The 17849-nt window shown below is 43.6% G+C and overlaps 1 protein-coding gene across 3 annotated transcripts in view; it reads right to left on the reverse strand.

Annotated features, from left to right (window-relative positions):
• The window catches only part of DUSP22 (dual specificity phosphatase 22), a 71244-nt gene that overhangs the window by 16539 nt on the left and 36856 nt on the right, over positions 1–17849 (reverse strand). The gene's annotated exons all lie outside the window — the stretch shown is intronic.

The following is a 17849-nucleotide window of genomic DNA, read 5'->3' on the forward strand; positions in this document are numbered from 1 at the left end:
TATGCAGTGAGCCCCCAGATTAGTGTAGTATACCCCTGGCACGATACTTAGTTGTCACAACATTATTGACTGTATTCTCTATGCTGTACTTTACATTTCAATGACTATTGTATAACTACCAATTTGTATTAATACTTCTTAATCCCTTCACCTTCTTCATTTAGTTCGCCAAACCCCTCCCCATCTGGCAACCACTTTTAAACCCTTCCTCTCTTGACAGCCTAATCTCACAGACTCTTGCCATCATGTCACAGATAATAAATGTGTGTTTGTGTGTGTGTGTAGGGGGTGGGGTAGGGCTGGGGGAAACACATCAGAAACTAGAAAAATAACCAACCTAAGAGAGTAAATGAAGGACAGATATGTATTAGGTTAGTGCAAAAGTAATTGCGGTTTTTGCAATTATATATTTTTTTTAAATTAAATTTATTGGGGTGATAATTGTTAGTAAAATTACATAGATTTCAGGTGTACAATTCTGTATTACATCATCTATAAATCCCATTGTGTGTTCATCACCCTGAGTCAGTTCTCCTTCCATCACCATATATTCGATCCCCCTTACCCTCATCTCCCACCCCCCACTCCCCGCCCCCCTTACCCTCTGGCAACCACTAAACTATTGTCTGTGTCTATGAGTTTCTGTTTCTCATTTGTTTGTCTTGTTCTTTTGTTGTTTTTGGTTTATATACCACATATCAGTGAAATCACATGGTTCTCTGCTTTTTCTGTCGGACTTGTTTCGCTCAGCATTACTCTCTCAAGATCCATCCATGTTGTCACAAATGTTCCTATATCATCTTTTCTTACTGCCGAATAGTATTCCATTGTGTATATATACCACAACTTCTTTATCCATTCATCGATCGAAGGACATTTTGGTTGTTTCCATGTCTTGGCCACCGTAAACAAAGCTGCAATGAACATTGGAGCACACGTGTCTTTATCTCTAAATGTTTTCAGATTTTTTGGGTAGATACCCAGGAGAGGGATTGCTGGGTCATATGGCAATTCTATTCGTAATTCTTTGAGGAACCTCCACACTGCCTTCCATAACGGCTGCACCAGTCTGCATTCCCACCAACAGTGTATGAGGGTTCCTTTTTCTCCACAGCCTCTCCAACATTTGTTATTATTTGTCTTGTTGATGATAGGTTTTTGCAATTATTTTTAACCCTTTAAACTGCAATTACTTTTGCACCAACCTCATAGAAGAGTGGTATAGACAACCATAGGTCCCTCAGCAGATAAAGTCATAACATAACATGTCTTCTAGAATTATTTGTAATTTTTTGCAGTTGGTCATTAAACTTTTACTGTTAATGCCTGTCATTAGGAATGTCTGTGCTGGACTTGCTAATATAGTCCCGTAAAGAACATCTAAATTTGTGGCTACCCCCAACCCTGACATAGCTCCACATTCTGATGTTTCCCCACACTGTGAATCTTATTTTCCCAATACTGAATCCACACAAACTACATTTCTCAATCTCCTTTGCTATTAGGGTACAGACTCAGGACCTGGTTTCATCATCTGACACACCTACATGAGGCAGATTTGGAAACAGGACCTGGTAAGAATCAGCTGGGTAAAGAACACCTGTTTGGCAGGTGCAGCTGGCAGCAGAGGGGCAGAAGATCTCACTGGGCCAGCTGTATGATGTGGTTTGGCTGTTGTTCCTGGAACGTCAGCTGAAATCCTGTTTCTCTAGCTCCTCTGTTGAAGAAGATGAGTTTTACCACTGCTGATCCACATGGAAATACTTCTCATGAGACCCAACTGGCTTTCCTATGCCGAGGGTTAAGACTGAAGGATCAGTGGCTAGAAGAAGAAAGTGAAGCAGCAGACCCTCCCTCTTTCAAGTTTCGCTTCATCACCCCCAACTGCCTCCTCTGCCTCTGTCCTCATTTTTCCTGGACTCTGGGTGCTGTGCTCTGCTGGAAATACTAAGGCAGTTGTCTGAGGTTCTAAAGCACCTTCAAACTCTGTGAGGTATTAGAGCAGTGATTTCAAGGGAAATAAAATGGAAAAGGAAATGATACTGTAAAAAAAAGAAAAGAAAAAAGGTCATTTCACTCCTTCCCTCCATCGTGGCCCAACAAACTTGCTGGCACAGACCCATGCACTGATCATTTCATACACCCACCATTGAAATGACTCATTTACTTTTTTTGTTTTAATCTTAAATGAGAGTTGGCTATGGATCAGGCCCAGAAGCTTGTGAAATTCTTTCTCCCACACACTTCCTCCAACCTGTTTCAGACTAAGCCTTCCAGAGCAAGGAGAAGGATTTGAGGTTTCTGCCTTCCCTTTTCTTACCATCGTCAGTCTGAGCAACAAACTAATCAAGGATGCTGAGGTGGGTCCCCTCTAACACAGGACAAAACTCCTGCCTGTCACACATGCTGACTGACAGCCACTTAATTCTAACAGAATCTGAAGTCAGCTCAGCCCATATATTGAGAGGAAAGAAAAGAAAAAAAGGAAGAAAAGGAAGAGAGTAGCCAGAAGGGGAGACTAAAACACTCTTAGCTTATTAAGAGCATTCAAGATCAATGCCAACAGCGGAGTGGTTAGAAAGCACTGTGCTTCCTTTAGGCATCCCCCAAATGGGGCACAGAAGGGAAGGTGGTCAGCCACACAAGGCAGGAGCAAACTACAGAAAGATGGCTCAGGGTACCCCTCCCTTCCTGAGCTAGAGGACGAGGAGGCCACTTTGGTCCTTGCTGGACCCTCACCTTCACTAGCTGGGATGGGTGTGTGGCAGTTACAGCTTCCCATCTGTGAAGCTTCTAAGGAGGGACAAAGTAGCTCCCAGTCACAAATTTGGGGATCCCCGGGTATTGAGGCAGGGCAGAGAAAATGTAAAACGTAAGACAAGCTCACGTTCTCTCAAAGACACAACACTCAACTTCGTTGGAATGTGCCTGGCACACAAGTAAGTGGGTCCTCAAGAAATGCCTGTTGAATGACAAGGACAAGGCGGAAAACAATGAACATGAAGATCACACTTTAAGAGCAGCGCGAGGGAAGGAAAATGTTGTAAAGTGCCCATGCCTTATCTTGTGACCATGGAAACAAGAAAACCGGACTTTCAGCCACACTGTGTGAAGGGCAGGCTGTACACACACTCCAGACAGCAGTCTCCCGCCTGTCTACTCCAATGAGATACGCTAAGAAGTATCTCACTGTGATCTACAATAAGAAGGAAACAAACTATGCAAATAGAGTAAAGAAAGGAGTCAAAACTGTCGAAAATGTTCAGCTGCTTGCCGCCCAAGAACATCTATTTATCTTGGCTTAGTCATTAACAAAGAAGAAAAATATCTCTCTTGGAGGCCACAGACTGCAGAACATAAATTGCCTGAAAAAGGCTTCAGGTGCCCGCACATGTGTACAATCCATGGCAGTTAATTACTAATTCAGAAAGCAGCAAGAGTGCTGGCAGCAGGAAGGCCCTCAGTGCTACAAGAAATCCGGATGAACTTAAAATTATTGTAGTAGTAACAGACTGGGTTCTACTAATGTTTTAAAGTGATATGGAATAAATTTTTCATTTAATTGGACCTAAACAAAAGACCATTCTCTAGTGCTAAGGTTCATAGAGACAGAGAGATAAGGGACAGGGTGTCTCTAGCTAAATTACAGAAAGTATAGCAAACTTAAAGTTAAAAGAAAAAATTCTAGAACAATCTGAAAAATTCATACGTTATAAAAATAATAGCAGCAGTGTTTCCATTAGTATAGTATCTGCTATGTGGCATTCACTACTTCATATTACCTCAAATATTTAAAAATATAAAATTAAAATTGGTTATCTTCTTTTTGAAATAAAATTCTTACTAAATAAATAAAAATTCAGTATTTTGCATGATGTTTCAAAAAAGTGATTAGTGGAAATCCAATTAACATTAAACTTTTATGGAGCTAATAAACATCAAGTTACAGATTTGCAATTTAGACTGCTGGCCCAAGACTGCAGTGAAATACGAAAAAAGGGAAAAATATGGAAAAAAAAGGAAAAAAAAAACACCCAAAACTGAGAGGGGTTCAGGCCATGCTTTAAAACTACCATGATTTCTTGAGGGACAGAGAAAGAGCAGCCAATTTCTTCTGACTACATGGCATTCTGAATGGCCTAACGTCCAGAGAACGGCACCAATACTGATAAGGTGGGGATCAGAGAGAGGAAGAAAAAGGCAAGAGAATTAAGAAAAAGCCTCTTGTATACACTGACCACACACACACTGAATATTTGTGATACCAAGCAACATATCAATTAGCATGACATAATGTGGGAAAAAATTAGGAAAGTGCAGACAAGAAGTAAGAGTTATGTGGGCTCTGCCAAGAAAAGCTTTTTGGATGAAGTTTTTGTATTGGGTTTGAAAGGAACGATAGACATCATTTGGCTGAGAAGAGAATTTAGAAAGTATCCCAGAGACTCTTCTTGAACAAAAGGTTAAAACTTTCTATGTGCACATTCTCAAAAGTTCTAATATTGTTCAGTTTTCTGTTTCAACAAGCATAGTAACCACCAAAAGTAAGGTTTTGCCTTTCTTTGGGCCTGAAACCAACGAGTACACCTAAAACAGTACGTAGGCAAGTACTTACAAGTAGGGTGAAGATTCTGATTTCAGGACTAGCAAAGAGATCAAACTCTCGCTTGTTTCAAGTACAATTTCTAAAATTCACTGTTATTTTCTTTCTGAAACATCCTAAGTAAGTGTCTTCTAAAGAACCTAGTTGACATTCTTCTTTTCAAAAGAAAAGGTCCTTCAGAATCTGTTTTCTCTCTCCCAGGAAAGCTAATGAAAACCCATTATAGAATATAATTATACTCGTATTCTCTACAATCACCTATTCAAAACCTAAGAGAAAATATAAGTAGAAGGGGAAGGAGTTCACTAAGGGACCAGAATAAGGAAATCTCTGCAGTGAAAGAGTTATTTTAGCCGCTAGTAAAATCGTCACGATCAGATACCTTGGTTTTTCATCTTATCCCATCCAGTACCAGTAGCGACATGGGTGTAGATAGAAGGAGTCCTCCTAAAGAGATGATATTTTGTATTTGACAGTCACATTTACGAGGTATCAGGGTTGCATGATGAATTGACTTTGCAGTTCCCAAACACAGAACTCTTTATTAACACTGATCATCTAACACCCATTAACGAGTTGAGCGAAATAAACTAGGGACTCTATTAAGAGCTAATTTCACAATACTCCTACAAAATCTAATTCCAAAAAAGAAACACAAAATTAAAACAATTCAAATTTGGCCCATCCCAAACCTGACCAGAAGAAGCTGGACCACAGCTTATAGTAGTCCTTCCTTATCTGAGAATTTGCTTTCCGCAGTTTCACTTACCTGCGGTCAACTACAGTTTGAAAATATTAAATGGAAAATTCCAGACATAAACAATTCATACGCTTTGAATTGCACGCTGTTCTGAGTAGCGTGATAAAATCTTGCACCATCTTGCTCAGTCCCACCCAGGATATTAAGTATCCCTTCGTCCAGCACACCCAAGCTGTAGATGCTCCCCTCTCATTAGTCGCTTAGCAGCTGTCTGGGTTATCAGATTGCCTTGGTGGTAGCACAGTGCTTGTGTTCAGGTCACCCTTATTTTACCTACTAATGGCCCCAAAGTGCAAGAGTAGTGATGCTGGCAATTCGGATATGCTAAGGAGACGCTGTAAAGTGTATGTATGTATGTATAAGAAAACCGTAGTGTGTGTATACACACACACACACACACACGATTTGGTACCATCCATGGTTTCAGGCATTCATTGGGGTTCTTGGAATGTATTACCCTTGGATAAGTCAGGGAGGACTACTGTACACTACTACAAAAAAAAAAAAAACAACCCACAAAAGTCTCTCCCACTTGAGACAACCGCTCTCTGCACTTTTATTTTCATTGTGGTAAAGCATCCATAACATACATATAAAATACACATATTTTAGCCATTTTTAAGTCCACAATTCAATGGCATTAAGTACATTCACATCTCCATTGTCCAACCCCAAGTTTTCATCTTCCTGAATGAAAACTCTGTACCCTTTAAACACTAACTCCATATTCTCTCTACACCCCAGCTTCACTGACATTCTACTTTCTAATACACCTTTTACTGTCTGTCTCTGTGAATTTGACTACTTCTGTACTTTTATATAAACCTAGAGGCAATTTGACCCTGAAAAAAAAATTAGTCTGGCCACACTCTTAAAGACTCAAGAGTTGGGAATCACTGACTTAAAATTGCTTTCGGATGAACATGCTAGATCTGACAACCCTAGTCTCCTTTATCAAGCGCCCTCTTTGCAGACTGTCTCACTCCAATCCTCTCAGATGAGGATTTCCACCTAGTTCACGTATGTGGAAGCCAAATCCAGTACCTGGCACATGCATTTTGATTATTTTTTGTCCTCAATTTAAGAGTTTTTACACAGCCAATAACATTTTAAAGGGAAAAAGTAGAATACAAAAGTATATCCATAGTAAGATTACATCTGCAAACACTTAACATCTGTCTATAGACTAACAACTAGAAGTTAGCACAAAAAACCAGAAATACATAAGGTCTGGGGGTAAGATTCTTGGCCATCTCTCCTTTCAACTGTTTGTACCATAACAAAAATCTCAAAGAAATAGCTATAGAGAATGACCACAGAAGATAAACACAGTCCTTTCCTCGTGCTACAACAGTACATGTTTTAAGGCCAGGTTCTAAGCTGAAGATGAATTTTCCTAACGTTCCTATTTACCCTTGACCCTTCCTGCACCAGCTAAATTTAGGAAGCACTACTATAAATAAGAACTTCCAAGAACTCTGTAGCACTAGATGGGGTGGGGAGGGTGGTAAGGTCGGAGTGGAGAGACAAGATTTAGCCCTTGGTTTGATTGTGTGAGAAGAATGCAAATGAGAAACCTCTAACACCTGTTGACTTCTTTCAGGTTAGTCAAAAAATGACACACATTTGACTTGTCGGATCAACAGATGAGGACCCAAGTGCTTATTTTTGCTCAAGCTATTTCAATGAAAGGCTAAAGTGGGCCTAGTCAGCACGTCAGATTTCCTTGCGCCAACAAGGGTGGGTTATGGGAAGAATGCAGGGAGGTTCATACCAGCTCGGCCCCCCCACCCCACCCCGAAAGCTCTCTTCTGTGATTTCAGTTCTGTCTGAGGACTTCTCATGGACTCAGCGTGACTCATGAAAACAGGGCCAGTTTCAGCAATGTCTCCAAACTAAGTAACTGCACAGTATTAGTAATGAATGTTAATGCTACATGTCCATATCAAAAAATTACCATGAATGAAAACCGATGATTAGAAATCATCAGGAGAAGTCAGCAGGACATACTTCAGGAGTATTCTACAAATACCACTTGTAAAAGATACAGAGGTAAGCTTTTATCTGATCGTGTGTCTTAGCTGCTAAAAAACAATTCAGTGGCTTCTTACTGCCTGCAAAGTAAAGAAGACACTCTCCAAAATCCTTTACTACTTGTCCACAACTTACCTCCTGACCTCACCTTCATGCTCTCCCCGTTTCCTCCCCCAGCTCACCACACTCTATCTAGGTCCTGGCTTGCTTGTGAGTCTCCCCAGATGTCCCACACTTACCTGCCCATCCCTCCCCAGGCTTGCTGTGGTTTCTTCCTCTGGAACACCCTCCTCCCTCTGGAGTCTTCCTAGTAGCACTTCCTCAGTAAGACCTCCCCTGATGTAGCCCACCAGCCTGTGCACAGAGCCTTCCTGAACTCATGCCCCCCTCAGACTGACTCCAGCTCCCCGTTCTAAGTGCCTCACAACACACAACACTAAGCCAGCAGGAAGCACCAGGGACCCAGCACAGGGGACAGTAATTGCCTGTGAATGGGCAGTCTCTCCCATTAGACCCCCAGTTCCTCAATGCCTAGAGCCTAGCTTAGTCACCTTTCTTTCAGTGTCCTAACACCTCTCTCTTCGAAGACCATCAATAAATGGTTGCTAACTGAAAGAAGGAATACCTGGGAGGGGAGATCCTCTTTTGGAATTTTAAACATATGGCCACCCACCCACTGTGCACTTAGAGCACTTTCCCCAGGCTGGACAGAGGCATCTAGAGCTGGTGCGATCCAGGGCAAGCAGGCCAGGTGCAAGCAGTCTTAAAGGGCCAGGCCTCCATCTTTAGTCAGCTGCATGCTCTAAATGGTCTCAGTAGGATGCTGTCACTGGTCTCACTAACAGTACAAAATTATAACTAAGGTGAGGGCAGGCAAAATACTCAGAAGTTTTTAGGGCTCGCATTAAATGTGGACTAACTGGACCCAAGCTTTAGACCCAACACAGGCTCCTGGAAGATGCTGGCCCCATGACTGAGATCCATCCCAGTTATGTTCCCAGCCGCCTGGCCATGAAGACCAGAGCTGGTAGATTGAGGCCGTGTTTACTGGGATGCAGCCACCCCTGCTCACTGATGCATCATCCCTTTGCACTCCAGGGGACAGGAGAGTATGGCACAGAAACCCTAGGGCCCACAGACCCCAAATAATTACTACCTGGCCCTTGATAGAGAAAGTGTGCCAAGCCATGGTCTAGACAGTGACATGTCACAAAGTCATTCTGATGATGTAGAGTTCATTTTGTGTATCTGTATCCCATTTCCCCTCTACATTTAAGTATATGACATAGCATGCCACCTTCTTAGAACTGCAACATTCTTAGTCATTAGTTGTGCTCAGTTCTCTTCCTTACTCTGCGAGGGGGGGGGGGCAGAGGAATTTCCCTCTAATATAGGACTTTTTAAACAAGGAAATTCGATGCAGTATGTCAAATACAGTTGGTAGGTGCTCAGTACATGGCAGATGGCGACTTTGCTGTCGGCAGCCTCCACTTCGACGGCAGTCCTCCCTCGGTTACCAGCAAATGTGGCATCGCAGGGACCGAGCTGCAGATCGTCACCAGCAGATAGGTCAGGAGGACCAGTGCAGAGAACCGTGCTCATCTTCAGTGTGTCTCCTGGACCTAAACAAGAACCTGCCTGAGCCGTCCTCACCTGCTCACAAGAAAGTGACTGACATCGTAAACACGGCTTTCTGCTCAGGAGCAACACAGCACTGTTCGGAATCCTTGGAATCTCTTTTCTCGATCACTGAACAAATGCATTCGCAAACCCCTCACTCGTGACACAACGAAAACCCACTGCACAGTGAGTGATGGATTTCGTACAATGCCACTGTCTTCAGACCTGGACACAATCCATAGCACTTAAGAAGGTTTTTCTAAATAACATTCACAATCACTTGGGCCTAATGTCACATCCTCCATGTGTGGTCGGACCCTAGAAATGGTTTCGAAAATGAAGTGGACCCTGGCCTGGTGCAGGGCACAGCGCCAGGTAGTGGCCAGGCCTCCTTGCGCAGTGCTAAGCCTAATGACATGCAAAGGCTGAGTGTGCTAAAGGGTGAGGCACACCCGCGGGGCCACCGGGTGCAGAGAACAAGGCAGGGAGCAGAGACCCTTCCGTCGCTCCTGCACACAGGGAAGAGCGTCCCTCCACAGTGCAGGTATAGCTGGGTTATTGGGGAGTGCATGAGTTTCTGTTTCACGGTACAGTCGGGTACAACAGGTGTGAGGTGTTCTATTTTTTAAACACGACAGGGAAGGGATCATTTTCCTTGCTCTGCTCTAAGGATTGACTGGTCAGTGTTCCAGGTCCTTCCTTTGAAGGGACAGCACTTCACCAAATCCTCTCTTCCCCACAGCTGCCACTGAAAGCAACTGGATGGGCTATTTTTATTTTGACAGCTGTATCCTCTTGCACTGGGTACAGAAGGAAGTCCCAGGCCACCTTGGTTAGAGCCTGTGTGAGGAGAACTCACAAGGAGGGAGAGAGCACACCGGCCACCACGGAGACCAGAGGTGTCTCACTGGGGTCAGTGGGACCTCAAGATGACTGACTGAAACCATTCAACCACGAAGCCACTGCAAATGCAGGAACAGCAGCAAGAGAGGCTTTCATCAGAAAAGGCGGAAAGCCATGGTTTAAAAGGACATTAAAAATTTTAAAAAAAGAGAAAAATAGAAAAGAAACACTTGGAAATGTTATTCTTACTTTGTTAGCTATGAGACTTTTTTTCTTCAGGACATAGATTCAGGGCATCTATAAGGCAGTTTAAATTAACAAACAATCATTCAAAGTAGATTAGGAACTGTCTTCTGCTTGGGTGCTGTGGGGCTGGTCTCTTTGGCAACATATTTCATTAAATAGGGTCCTGACTGCTCTAAAGGCCAGTGCACTTGGAAATGACCTCTAAACTACTCTGCTGAGGAACACTTTCTAAGACCAGAAGGCTCATGCCAAGGTCGGGGCTCAAGATGCCTCACCCAGTGATCACACAATGTCAGGGAACTGTCCCTTTGAAGCCATTAAAATGACAAAGGGATGACCCAATGGCAGCTTTCCCACATTCCTCTCCTTTTGCTGGTAGCTGGCTGTGGTTCTCGCAGAAGGAGATTTTTTTTCCCTGTAGCTGGGGAAAAATCTGAGATGCAAACAAACATGTCCACACATGGCGCTCAGGGAAGGAGCTCTAACTCAGGTTCTGGACTCAAGCCCGCCTCGCCCGCTCCCTGTGCTGCAGGCAGCTGTGGCATGGCTAGCTGGAGCTGCCACCCTGCGTTCCCTTCCTTTTTCCATTAGAAAAGGGTAAGAGTGAACTGGAGATGCTTCACTCAATAAGAATGTTGCAACTTAACATCTGTACTAGTTGTGGTTATAACTGAAAGGAAAGAAATAATTTCTCAACTGTAACCCAGGTTCCACACTTACCTCTGCCCCAGCACACACTCACAAAGGTCTCCAAAACATCCCAAGATTCAGACCAGGGAGAGGGGAAAACACTTCCAACATCAGTGTGGGCAGACCATCTACGTAGCCTGCGCCAGGTGCCGGCACCAGCTTGGTGCCACTGCTTTACGCTCAGGCTTTGGAAACCAGGTTGGATTACTTCCCTTGCAGGTGTGGCAGGTACAAGGCCCATCTGCAGTCCCTACCAGCCACAAATTATTAGGAGCACCTGAAAACAACAAATTTGCTTAAACTAGTCTTCAGTAAACCAGGCTACATTTAAATCATTATTTTTCTTATGGCCAAAAACAATGATGGCAGCCACACAGTTGTTAACCTGTTTTGGGTCTTAGCCAATCAACCACCTGTAACTTCTCATTCAAACATCCGACTGCAGACGGGAAGGCCTGCAGCCTGACCAGCCCTCCTGGGCAGACACCCTCCGTCGTGTCGTCATCACCAAGGTGCTTGGGGTTCCTGCTCACATGTAGCCACACGCTGTGCTGTCCTGACCTGGAACCCAAACACTGCCATCCGGGGACACTCTCCTTGATTGTTTCCTCCACACTAAGCTGCTCTTCCCTTTTAAACTCCTTGGCAAAAATGCACCCCATATTAAAGCTTTCCAGTTTTGCTCCTATGTCACTTACTCTCCCCTTCTAGTGTCCACAGTACCTAACACAGCCACGCACAAGAGCTTTCTTGTTAAGGGCTAATGGCCAAGGAACTGCAGAATATCTACCCCTTCTCTCCAACCCCTTTGTGCCCTGGGGTACCCTTGCAGGAAACCCCAAGGACTGTACCTGACGGAGTTGATACTAACTAGTACCCATCAATGGGTATGGCCTTAGGAATAGTAATCAAAATATATCCGTTACCCTCTGGCAACCACTAAACTATTGTCTGTGTCTATGAGTTTCTGTTTCTCATTTGTTTGTAACGGGGGCGGGGGGTGGGGGGTGGGAGATGAGAGTAAGCGGGATCAAATATATGGTGATGGAAGGAGAACTGACTCTGGGTGGTGAACACACAATGGGATTTATAGATGATGTAATACAGAATTGTACACCTGAAATCTATGTAATTTTACTAACAATTGTCACCCCAATAAATTTAATTAAAAAAAAAAAAAAAAAAGATATATCCGCCGCACAACATGACATGTGTACGTGCTTCGAATGCTGTAACACCGCGTAAAAGCCAGATGCTCCCACCTCCCTGTCCATCTCCTAGCCCCCTTCCTAGTAATGCTGTAGTAGCATTTTCTTACATGGTTGTATTCAACCCCAATGGCCTCTATCTGATACTGCTGACATCTTCATCTATAGCCTAGACATCTCTCCTAAACCCCGTACATGGATTTCTATCTAATTGGGAATATCACATGAGCATCTTACCCAGAACTAAGCTTGGTCCTGTATTAACTCTACCTCTGCCTCCCAGAGTGCTCACATCCATTGGTGGCACAGCTATCCTTTCAGCCCATCAAGCTGTGACCTCAGGCACCCTTAACTTCTCCCCTGCTTCGCTCCCCACATCTCATCTGACAAAATTATTGCTATGCTACCTTTCTTTTGGTTCATGTATGCCAGAGAATGCTTTTCCATCCTTTGATTCTCAACCTTACTTTGTGGAAATGACTCTTCACTTCTAGGAAAAAAAATCTCACTCCCCAGCATCCCAGTTCAAACACTCATCACTTCTGACAAGGATTACTGGAAGAGCTTCCCAACAGTTTTCTTGATATCCATCTCCCTCACTCCATCCCTTTACCTAGTCAACCCCGGAAAATAAATGTGACTGCATCACCTGACTTTGTTAAAAAATCTTTGCTGAGTCTCTGCTTCACTCAGCCTGACAAATAAAACCTTTCCTCATCTGCTCTGAGCCTGCTTTTCCAACCTGGCGACCGTAAAACTTGTCCCACTGAGCCCTTCATGAGTCCCAGCACATGCCTTGCCCCTGTACACCCTGTGCTTTTGCACGCCTGGTGCTTTTGCACGCCCAGTGCCCTTGCATGTGCTTTCTTACCCAGAATCTAACCCTCCCTCCCCCAGCTCCAATGGTTCCTTCTTACCATTACCATCTAGCAAACCTCTGTTATCCTTTAGGATGACACCAAGTTGTCAAGTCCTTGGCAAAGCCTGGCTGACCTGGCAGAGTTAGCTATTTTCCCCTGGGTGCCCCAGGGACACTTACCTCTATCATGTATCTGCAACTCTGCACTGTTTTTTTTTCTTTTTTTTTTTCTTTAAATTAAAGTTTATTGGGTGACAATTGTTAATAAAGTTACATAGATTTCAGGTGTACAATTCTGTAATACATTATCTATATCTCACATTGTGTTTTCACCACCCAGAGTCAGTTCTCTTTCCATACTCTGAACTGTTGTAAGGATTTCTGTTCCTGTCTCCTCCGAATGCTGGCCCCATCTTACTTCTCTGTATTTTATCCCCCATCCCTCTTATAAGGTAGCTACTCAATAAACATTTGCTGAATCTGAAGGAATAACTCCCAATTTAGCTAACAGGGGAACTGAAGACGGCACCACCTTCACCCCACCATGCTGACCACCTTCTTCACTCTATAATCAGCTGACCTCCACACATCTCCATGGCTCTAGGGCTTATTTTCCCCTTCCTGACCAGCCTGAAAGGGTTGCTCCTCCTGAGACATGGCTCCCCACTGAACCAAACCATACTAGTCCTACAAGTTTGCCTCAACATCCCTCTTTACAAAGTCCTTCCCAAGCCCCCCAGCCCATGGGCATGAGGATCTGGTATAAACAGAGCTTCTACCATCCATCCACGTATGCTATGCGCTCCGGCACTTATGGACAATCTAGTTACTGTTGTGTCGATGCATTCGATTGCTCTAGCTGTAGCACAGAGGAGAGACGACATGCTACATGCTTCCCCTGAGACCTCGGTTTAGAGACGCTGGCAGATCTTGCCACCGGCATATTCTCTGTTGAGGACAGGGAGGGATGCAAACTAGGCAAGCTCATTCCAGGACACAGCACTTGGAACACAATAGGCTCAGTACTCGACCACACAAGGGAGTCAGGAGAGGAAGGGCAAGAAGGGGCTCAAAGAGCAGGAAATGCTCAAGAAACTAGGCCTTGACTTAGAGGAAACGTCTAGAAAGAGTGTTTTGTGGAGATGCTGATCACTAAGCATAAGTACTAAAGAGGAGGTCCACAGCTAAAGTAAAGGGAGTTCTAGAAAGCCAGCAAAAGCAAGCTGAACATAGATCTCTTTCATTTAGAGACAAAAAATTTTTCTCTCTAGAATCAATGAAGTACTAGAAGATTTCAAGCCCCTTCTAGTCTGTTCATGCTACAATTTTGGCCTTAGACCTCCATTTGCAAGTGAGTTTGCCCCAAGAAGGTCAGCAGCCAGATGGAGCTGCCTTCGTATGCACTTGACTGCCCGCACACAAGGAACTCAGATGCAGCTTGATTCGAGAAAGAGCAATTACTAGACAGTTTTCGATACCTACCATAATCATTTCTATTTGAGTCATTTCTATTTAAGTCTGGGGTTGGCTTCAAACAAATTTACCTCAACACATGAAAGCTGCTGCAAGCCTTTGGTAGGTACCACTGATACTTGGGTGGCATCAAAGAGACTTTCCTAGAGAGGTGAAAACAACAGGGGCTTACTGGAAACAATTGTCAATCTGAAAATCATTCCAGGTCAAACAATGATTTGTTTTCAAAGGCCCTGGACTTCATTAGCAATTTGACGGTGTGGTGTTTTTTGCAATGCCAGTAAAATAACTGAAATCGGCCATGCTGGAAACAATGGCCAACCCAAACAGGAAGTCTTGCCCAGCGCTTCTAGCCCAAGCTACATAAGTAGGGGATCTATGAACCCTTAAAAAGGACATAAACTCATTTAACTGAGATAGTCAAGTACAGTGGAGCATAACTGATAATGGAAATTAAGCCTATACAACTGAAATCCGTGTCTTGGGCTGTCTTCTCCCTGTGAAGATTAAGGTCACTCAAATGAATGCTTTGTGTCCACCGACCACGGACGACAAGAACGTAACTTGTCGGATGTCACACATTCACACGTGGATCCATGGGAAACACTGTTAACAAACACAGAACCCATTCCAGCCAAGCCTGAACATCCAAATGCAATCTACCTGTCACTACGACGACACCAAGAGTATGGCCACTCACCTGCTTACCTTCCTTTCCTACCTTTCTTCATTCAAAGGGATACTATGAAGATACTCCCATTGTAAAAAAAATAAATAAATAAAAACAGAACAACAAGTAAAACTCATCCTTCCCACCCTCTTCTCTTATCCCATTCCTTTTTTACCATTCTTAGGAGTTTGGCATGGTGCTTTCAAATCCTTATCTGTGCATTTACACACTTACACATGTACATACAGAAATACAAAACTGATAATTAATTTTACTTAAATGGGATCATACTTTAGATATTATTCTACAACTTGTTTAACAATTACTTTTTCACATAAACCTTCTTCATCATTTTGAATTGCTATGGAATATTTCTTAATATGGATATATCATAATTGACCCTTCTGCTGAACATGTAGGTCGGCTCCAACTTTTTTGTTATCACAAAGAGAGCTGCAGTGAACATCCTGGTATGTGAGAGACAGGACATGTGGCTTTCAGCAACCATCCTCCTTGTGCCAGGGGAAATGTGGCCACAGCTCCTGTGACTCAAAGGTCACACAGGATGGGCCTGCAGGTCCTGAGAACTGAGGACTGATGTGGTCACCAGGTGGGAAGGCAGCACTGAGCTAATGGCCTGCAGGCCTGGCTGTGTGGCTGCCAGAGGAGCCCACAGGCAAGGCCCTTCCTCAAGAGCCAGAGCACGAGCCCCTGGGCCTGGAACGCTCTCTCCGCTTTCCAGGATCTGGTTATACACTACCTGAAATCTGAGACAACATCTCAACCAACTCCACCCCTACCTCGAGCATGGTGCCTTGGCTTAGCAAATCTTTTACTTTATGATTCACTGTGTCTTTGATGTACTGTCTTCCTGTAGGACCAAGCTTCTAAGGCAAAGCAAAGGTAGCTGAAGGACCCTTAAGAAATCAATCAGAAAGTCACAGAAGTGTCAATGGGGATTCATGGTTGTAATAACTTAGCAAGAAGTAATTCTGATCTGGAGGCCACAGCAGCCCTATAGAATAGGACATTTACTCCTACCAATGCTGCGTAACAAGTGAGGAACTGCACAAACCATACAAATGAAATCGCATTGTGTTAACCAGATCCTCTGGCTTCACAAATTACTCATGATTCATAAATCATCCTTGGTATAGCTCTTCTTTCAAACCCCTCAATGAGCCACAAATGAACAAAGACATGATCTCTCACTTTGGAATGGAGCTGAAAATCGTGGGGCCCTTACATCACTAGCCAGCACGTGCAGAGGGGGGCCTGCATGCCCAAGCCAGGCTGCTTGCTGGAGGAGCCCACAGAGATCCCAGAGTGCGACCTGCTAGCAGCAGCCTGAGACCAGCTCAGGGGCCTGGACATAGCAGTGAAGAGCCACGTAATCAAACAGGTGAAGTAGCCATTTGACACTACCGAGCTGTCACAGAGCACACACAATTCATGACCCAACAGAGAGCACAAACACAAATATTATAGTACAAAGGGACAGAAGCCCTGAGGCAGGAGGGCACTGGGAGTGGCCCTCTCAGCAGGAGAGCTAGACTGAAATTTGAGGGGAGGGGAGGACTCAGGTGAGCAAGAGAAAGGTGGGAGAAAGAAGGGCACGTAGAAGCCTAGCTTCTTAAATTGCAAATGCCATTTAACAGCTTAGTTCTGGTTTGCTTTACATTTGTGAAGACAAAAAATCTTTGAGGGGGAGAAATGTGTGAGTCAGCAGACAGACATGTAGCAGGGGAACTTTCCAGGAGCCCCCCAATCTCAGCACCACCACCCAGCAGACTGAACCTCTAATCTGGGTGTACGTGCCCAGAAGGAAGTGGGTAAATGAGAACAGCAGGACAGACATGCAGGTTGTCAGCACCAGGTCAGTACCAGGTAAGCAGGACGGATCGGGACCAGAAGTGGCCAAATACAAACAAAACTAACACAGGTAAACTTTGAGACTGGACATTCAAGGATTGTCTTTAGTGTTAAAGGGAATAGAAAACAGAATCGCCAGGAATAAATGCCTGCCTATGAAAACATCTTATGCTTAAAAAGTAATTTAAAAGAAAAACAAACAAACAAAAAACCCAACCTAAATGATTCAAAATAGGAAAGTCACAACTTAAAATGCACAGAATATCCAAGCTGAACTCAAGCTTAAAAAAACCTATCTGGTATAATACAATGCTCTGGTTTAAATGTATGTGTATAAACTATTTCACATACGAATCCATGGGAAACATTGTTACCAAACAATATTTTTCTATTTAATCCTAAAATATACATTTTTAAAATTAGAATTCTTTAGGTTATTAGCCCAGCAAAGGAATGAGATTACTTTTTAAAACATTTTTGTTAATAGTGAAAAATGGTTTTGTTTCCTGCAGGTGCTCTGGTTAAATACGCAGAATGAAAAATGAAACAAACTCTGAAATTTTTACAGTAGAAATATAGAGTTCTGTTTCTTTTTTCAGGGGAAGAGAGAAACCTTTCATTACTCAATATTACTTCCTCAGCACCTACAAACAATATGAGGTTTCTGATTTGAAAAAGCACTGTCTTTGTGACAGGAGTTTTTACCATCCCTCAAATCTGAAGCAATCAGTACTGAAGACACACCTCACAAGTAAGAAAATGCTTTTGACCAAATGTCAGCAACTTCCCAACCAAGTCCTAAACGTGGAAACCAATGAAGGGTTACCCTCCTGCCCCGCCACATGTTATAATTATAGGTCTGAGCTTAATTCCTATTGAAATTATGTATGTGACAATGATTTTTTTTTCTTCCCGGCTCTGCCACTTGCTAGCAGGGGATGTGAGGAAGTTGTCAGGCCTGATTTTGCTAT

Source organism: Rhinolophus sinicus, chromosome 14 (assembly GCF_057876585.1).
Source record: "Rhinolophus sinicus isolate RSI-liver-muscle chromosome 14, RSI-T2T, whole genome shotgun sequence".
Lineage (NCBI taxonomy): Eukaryota > Metazoa > Chordata > Mammalia > Chiroptera > Rhinolophidae > Rhinolophus > Rhinolophus sinicus.